The 7,500-nt window shown below is 42.4% G+C and overlaps 1 protein-coding gene and 2 long non-coding RNA genes across 9 annotated transcripts in view; 1 reads left to right on the top strand and 2 right to left on the bottom strand.

Moving 5' to 3' along the window:
- Positions 1-2,530, bottom strand: part of LOC147839580 (uncharacterized) — a 175,132-nt gene extending 172,602 nt beyond the window's left edge. The window contains exon 1 of the long non-coding RNA XR_015516651.1: positions 2,258-2,530. This is a non-coding gene — a long non-coding RNA (uncharacterized LOC147839580). The remainder of the gene's footprint in view (positions 1-2,257) is intronic.
- The window catches only part of LOC147832527 (uncharacterized), an 845,986-nt gene that overhangs the window by 341,211 nt on the left and 497,275 nt on the right, over positions 1-7,500 (bottom strand). The window lies entirely within an intron of this gene.
- ints8 (integrator complex subunit 8) overlaps positions 1-7,500 on the top strand; it is a 158,695-nt gene that overhangs the window by 140,292 nt on the left and 10,903 nt on the right. The gene's annotated exons all lie outside the window — the stretch shown is intronic.

Genomic DNA, 7,500 nt, shown 5'->3' with positions numbered 1-7,500 from the left:
CGAATCTCGATGCGTTATTCACTGCGTGTTCAGCGCAAATGTCCGCTATAAATGTAAAATCTAACACTGCACACACCATTGCCAAAGAAGCTCGCCTTTACTGAGTTAAAACTGAATCTGCGGCTCAAAACAAAGAGTGGTATTGTGCTGGTGGTCATTGTGAGAATCCTGCTCTGCCCTGGTCGGCTGACTTGCCTGCTTTTTTCCCACAAACACAGAAAACTGTAAATGAGCGCATAATGAGACTGAGCATTTAAAATGACACAAACCCAAACCAAAACTTATAAAGAGTCATAGAAGTGAGACTTTTCTTGCTTTTGTCTATTCTTTCTTGAGATGTATATTATTAGTTACTGATGACTGCTTTGCTGCTTTTAGCCTTATATTGAATGATTTATTATAGTCTTTCCTTTGTTTTGTTGCAGAAATATTATTTATCAAATTGACATGCATATTAAAAACAATAATGCAAAATAAACATTTCTTACTGCAATTCTTCATTTTTGTTTGATGCAAACCATAAATTTATTTTTCATAATGTAACAGTTGGACTTTTTATAGCACATAACTCAAATTCAAACACATTCAAGGCAGTATCAGGGTTCCCGCGGGTCCTTAAGTCTTAAAATGTCTTAAATTAAAATCCGGGAAATTAAGGTCTTAAATTGTCTTAAATTTTACTGTAAAGTGGCTGTAGGTACTAAATTTTCAGCCGGTCTGCTTAATGACGATAGGGAAGCACAGTGGTCCACCATAAAACATCTAAAAGTGGATCAATTCAGTATGTGAAACAGGAGAGAAATGACAGTCTCCAGGATTTATTAGCTTATTGCGGTAGGTCGGATACAGAGTACAGACGCTGACGCCGGTCTGCACCTGCATGCTGTCATTACGCGGTTGTTAATGTGAGGTTCAAAATGCAAAGATGAGAGAATGTAAATTTAACGACGTGGCAAAGAGGCAATGTGTAAATTCTGCAAAAAGACCTTTTTCGTTAGGGACCATGGTGCTCAAAGTCATCGAGTATCGCATGAAAGGAGGAAAGCAGCGGCTGGACGTTGCAGCAGCTACTCATAGCGGGTCCAGGTTAATCCCTGCATTGTTTGCAGCTTGACCTAAAAATGTTTCTAGTTCAGGCTAGAGCTGAAGATCTTTGTTGGGTTCAGACTTTATTTCTTTAATTTTAGACGGGGTCGTGCCGGGCTTAGGCTTGCGCAGTAAATGAACAGTCATGTGATGCATTTCGATTAGCGCGAGGAAGTAATCAAATTGTTTGTTACAACATTGAAATCCATCCCTGCAAAGGTGAATCAAATGATGACAGGGATGTCAAAAAGAGCGAATCATGTCAGCGAACAGGCCAGCCGCCTGTTTTATTCGAACAGTCATTCTAGCCGCTGGTATGTAAAGGTATTTTGGCGGTCGCTCATACACTGCGTATTACGGTAGAGCACTGGAGCAGTGTCCAGCGAGCTGACAGGACATGACGAGGCCACTCGCTGCATTAAAACCGCTGTCATGGAAAATGAAATGAATGTTCTTAACTGGTGGAAGATGAACAAACAATCCTACCCAAAACATGCTAAATTGGCCGGATCAGTAGTGTATCCCGGCCAGTAGCAGCAGCAGAGAAAAGGTGTTCAGTGCTGCTCAGTGAGCGCAGGACTGCGCTAAAGCCATTTACAGTGGATTCAATAATGTTACCCCACTAAAACACATAACCTAATCTTGATGAGTAAAGAATTTCAAATTATAACTAAATATTAATAAAATCATAATGTATGCAGAGTATACAGGCTAATGCTGGCATTATTCTTTTTTTATTCAGCTTCACCATCGCCTTATTGTGAAGAGAAGTGGCAAAACAAATCCCACTGAGCCTTTATCTTAATTTCGTTATTGCCAAATATTCATCATCATTTATTATTTATTTTAATTTATTTGCTATGAAAGACTTATTTTTATTGGTGTTGTGGCCAATTTAAACGTTAAGTGTATGTACCCGGGCCTATTTAGAGTGTTGAGATGTTAAGATGTTACAGGGGGCTTATTTTATTTATTTTTTGTTCCAACTTGGCCTGTAGCCTGTGTTATGGATAAGTAATGTTAACGCATATACACAACTCATTCATGAAAAAAGACAAAAGGGCTACGTGCATGTGCACATTTGGATAATGTCGGGCTATAAACGGGTTCAGGCTTTTAAAAAGCTGTCAATCAAATTGTACCTGTCGGGTTCGGGCTCTGTCGCGCCTACCTTTTATAGCCTGATTACAGCTCTAGTTCAGACGCCCCCTCACAGTCAGCTATAACAGTTTCATTTCACCACCAGACACCCAAAAGACAGGTACTGCGGGTTATCCATACTGTGACGAGGCACAATTTATTTTAATCTAACGTAAACATTAAAATGAGTAGCCTATTCCAAGGAAATTATATAATTTTTGGGTCTTAAATTATATTTGTTGAGGTCTTAAAAAGGTCTTAAAAACCACAAAATTTTACTTTTAAAATGGTGCAAGAACCCTGAGTATAAGAAGTGTAATTCAATGTTAGTATTATTGTCATCATCGTCATCATTAATATTTAATAATTATTAGATCTTTGTTTTGCACAAATATTGATAAGTCATTACAGAATTAATTAGATAGTTGTTTTTGGTTTTTGTTAGTCCTTGTTGATGTTGTTTTCAAATGCACTAAACCCCTTAATATACAATTTGTAGTGGTGCTCATTCATTTTTGGTGGGTGCTCCTACGTTCTTTCTGGTGCTCCTAAATATTTTTAGTTGGAAGCACCGGTGCTACCAGGTCAAAAAGTTATTTTCGAGCCCTGACATACAGAATCTATCGGCACAGTTCAGCACGGTTGTCTAACTGTGCCAAGACTTCCGGGCCAAGAAAGGTTTGTAATCATGCCGCACTGTTCCAGGCTCAGTGGAGAAATAACCGTAACCATACCGAACTGTTTTTAGAAGAGCGACTATTGACATATTTATTTAGTTATGTTATCTAGTCAGTGAACAAATGCTTTATTGTATGTGTCCATAAACATTGGCTAATTACATCAAGCTGTAAATATAAGGAGATACAATAAAACATGAGTTAATGTTATCAAAGTTTATGCTAAACAAACTCGTTCACCATAATTTTTAACTAATGCATTAATATGTTTAGTTAACATATAAATATATGTTAACTAAAATATGATGCTCCAGTTCAAAGAGACAGTAGCTCTTGAGTGGAAACTAACTGAAGATTAACGGGCTCCCGATATTGTATCCCAGTCTGTGTGCAGACCTACTGTACACCTGGCCATCATCTACAGACAAAAAGCCTGATTTCAATGGAACATCAATGTATTTTTTCCAAAATACACTGTCCTTGCATTGCCATTTGCAGCTGTAAAGTACTGATGACCGAAAGCTAATGTTAGTTAATCGAGAGATATAAAAACAATCACAGACTAGACAGAGTTTAAAACTAGCACTCATAATCAGATGGGAAATGTGGATGGAATATACAAGTTATTATACAGTTTCAGTTAACTTTCCTTAAAGAAGACCTGTCGCCATAGCTCGCTCCTGTTACAGCAGGGAGTCCATTCCAACCGTGCGAAAATGTAATGGACGTGGCCAACCTGTGACCTTAATCAAAACTGACCAATAGAATAAGGCGTTTCAGAAGATCGAACCCACTGAGCTGCAGTTTTCAACTCACAAAACTTTTTAACCCAAAAGCAAAGATTTTAGATCTGCAAAAATGAAACAAAACCGAAAGCAAAGTGAATGAGCACACAAAATTCAATAATCTGTTGGATACTGCATAACATGGCAATAGTTTATCTTTTGCAATACAAAATATTTTTTATTATCATTGACATAAGTTTTTTAATTAAACGTGTTTTTTTATTTGAAATATTTTATTTTTTTATTACTACAAACTTAATTTTTCTTTAAAACTAAATATTTTTGTTTGAATAATAAAGAAACAAATCTTACTCCAAAAAGAAGAGCCAAAGTCAGAAATTCAATTAAAAAGAAAGTTTACTGAAGTTAGTTTGCTGTTTTATCAGCAGAAGCTAGCTTCAACACTCACAGAGAGTTTGTAGGCTGCTCTGTTTGCAATCTCAAAACAACAAATAAATTCTCACACGTCATTAACTGCATCATACTGTGATAAAGTTTGTTGTTGTGTGGAAAGAAGAAGACAGGGGCGGCGATATAATGTAAGTAGTATATTTTTATTTTTATAAATACACAACACGCGTAGCTGTGTGTGCGAGCGTGCGTACGTTATTATTTCAGATTGGCCTGCTGGTTAGCCGTCAAGCTCCAAGCATGCTCTCCCCCCCTCATTGGGTGTTCGATCATGCTTACCCCTCCACATAACCCCACTGCCCGCCTCTGGCCGGGGAGCCAGCCAGCCTGCTGCCCAAGCCTATAATATCCCACCAGTCCCAAAAACTGTCTTACCTTTTCTTTGGTCTTAGATCTCGGACAGGTTGCAATTGCTGCAGTCTTATCAGTTTGGGGCTGCACCTGTCCATGACCCAAGTGGAAGCCCAGATACCTTACCTCCACTCGCCCAATTGCACACTTCTTCTCGTTGGCCGTGAGCCTGGCCCGTCTCAGAGCTATTGTCAGATATTTGCCCTCAGATGTTGCATATGCCACTGCCAAGTATTACTGAAAATGATGATGTCATCTATATAAGTAGCGGCATATGCTGTGTGAGGGCCGAGTACAGACACTGAAACGTCACCGATTCCCTGAACAGCCCGAACTGAAGTGTCACAAATTGGTGTAAACCAAACGACGTTGTGAAGGCTTTTTTTTCGCGGCACATTGGAATTAAAAGAATCTGCCAATATATCTTTTTCAAATCCAATGTTGAGTAATATCGATAAGCGCCTAACCATTCGAGCAACTTGTCCATACACGGCATTGGATATGTGTTGAATTTTGACACAGCATTGACTTTTCTTTAATCCACACAGAACCGGACCGAGCCAAGTAGGTACCAAGACAATCGGGCCGGCCTAGTTGCTGTCGGATTCTTCTACTACACCCATTTTCAGCATGTTACTTAATTCTTCCTGAACTACTTTATCTTGTGTTCAGGTAAGCGATACAACCAGGTCCTAACGACCATGCCCGGTTCGGTCTCAATATGGTGCTGAATCAGGTTAGTACAACAGAGAACACATCAAAGTATTCACGTTGGAGGTGCCGGATGTCAAGGAGCTGACATCTAACAACTTTCAAAACCCCTCAGGGCTCTCTGCTATAAAGAAAGCTTAAAGGGGGAAATCACAGAGGAGGTTTGGGGAACCTCCTGCACAGCAAATAATAAATGCTCCAACAACCTATCCCAATTTTTCGCATCCTCGTGAAAGAACTTATGGATCATGGATTTAAGCGTGTGATTAAACCTTTCCCACCAGCCTGTCTGTTTGTGGGTGGTAGATGCTGGTGCCAATAGATTTAACGCCCAGTTACCCGTAAAGCTCGCGCATGGTGCGTGATATGAACGCGGTGCCTTGATCAGTGAGAATCTTCTTGGGAATTCCCACTTATTATACGAAATAAGTGTAAGTTATACGAATTTACACGAAACAGAGCTTCCGCAGCGCTTTTTGTTGAGATGTTATGAAGCGCTGCTGCTTCCGGGTATCGGGTTGCATAATCCATTAGAACTAATGCAAACCAGTGCCTACGTGCGGATCACTCTAATGGCCTCATGAGATCCATATCAATTCTCTTTAAGGGGATCTCCATAATTGGTAATGGTCATAATGGCCCTTTTGAGGTGGCCGGTGGATTCACCAGCTGACATTTGCCGCATGAAGCACACCTTCTGCTGACATCACCGTAAATACCTGGCCAAAAGAATCGGGTCATGAGGCGATTTAGTGTGGCCGCCTGACCTACATGTTCAACCATAGGATTAAAATGAGCCGCCTGGAAAAGCATTTCCCCACGGCTCTTTGGTACTAATAATTGGGTTGTACCTTACTTTTTCTGAGCGTCTTGGGTCACTTGATACAACCTGTCATTAATGATCGCAAAATATGGATAGGAAAGAGGCTGATCAGACTAGAGGTTTTGCCCATCTATAACCTGCACTCTTTCGAGTGCATGTCTCAGTGTGTCGTCAAGCGACTGCGCCCGGGGAAAGTCTTTACAAAAGTCTTTACGGGGAAACTCCCGGCCCTTTTCCTGAGTCAGTATGCGACGTCACTGCTTGAGATTTCAGCTGAACGGCATCCCCCCTATCCAGCGATTTCTTCTTTCAAAAAACACCCGCACATAAGACCCTTAATAATCTATTAAGTCCAGGCCAATTGATTCCTAGAATTAGCTGGTGTTTGAGGTGCGGGTTAACTGCTACCTGGACACTATGCTTTTTACACAGGAATTGAATGTCTATTGGCATTAGCGGGTTGTGAATTACATCCCCGTGCACACACCTACCCTTACCGTGTGGCTCGTTTTCAATGCTGAGTCTTGAAGCAGGGTTTGGTGGATGGATGTCTGGTTACACCCCGAATTCACCAAAGCTTGGTATGTACCCACTTTTATACTCACTGGTAATCGGTATAGTGCGTCGCGACTGGGGGCCATGATTGGAGTGGCGGGGACGTGGATTAACGCACTCACCTCCTTCACGGAGCAACTCTTTGTTGCGCTAACCTTGTGCCCGCAGAGCCAATGCATCGGCCCAGATCTTCCCTCTATACCCCCGGGGCCAGCAGGACCAACTGATTAAACTGGAGAGAAACCTGGCACTGTCTGGGAAGCTGCCACGGGTTGTGGCTCCTCCCCTCCATCCTGACTGGTGCCCGCCCATCTTGGGACGCTCAGTGGATCTGGCTTGGAGCACCACATTCAAGGTGCTGGAATGGGTGGTCCCCGCAGTTTGGTTCTGGGAACAGGGGGAAAAGAGAGAGAAAAATTATTTCGCCAACCCTGGACTTTACCACCAGGTGATCCTCCGCCAGCCGGATGGCCGTCTCCAGATCGTCTGGCTGATGGCACTAGACCCACTCGGAGGGAGGCAGGTGATAAACTGTTCCAGTACCACAGCATCCACCAGCTGGGCTGTGGTTCGGCCACCCTGCACCAGCCATCTGCGGCAGGCGTCACAAAGCAATTGGGCGAACAGGAATGGCCGGCCGCTTTCAGCCAGCTCCATAGAGCGAAAGCGATGACGTTGCTGCTCCGGGTTGCTGCTTGCCCGCATGATGATAGCTCGCTTCAGGTGAATGTACTTCAGGAGATTCTGGGCCGGTAACTGCTGTGGGCGATCTGTGCTTCACCTGACAGCAGTGGAAAGGTTCGTACCGGCCACTCAGCCCGCGGCCAGCCACACTCCTCACCCATCTTCTAATAAAGATCGAGGAACACTTCCGGGTCGTCTTCCAGCGACATTTTCTGTAGCTTGGTGGGAAGGTGGGCGGCAGATGTTAGAGTTGAATACAAGTATAGGGGGTTAAAGC

The sequence above is a fragment of the Danio rerio genome, chromosome 19 (genome assembly GCF_052040795.2).
Source record: "Danio rerio strain M-AB ecotype USA chromosome 19, GRCz13ab, whole genome shotgun sequence".
In the NCBI taxonomy this organism is placed as follows: Eukaryota; Metazoa; Chordata; class Actinopteri; order Cypriniformes; family Danionidae; genus Danio; species Danio rerio.
The sequence above is the reverse complement of the archived record's forward strand: the minus strand, read 5'-3'. Positions and strand labels throughout refer to the sequence as shown.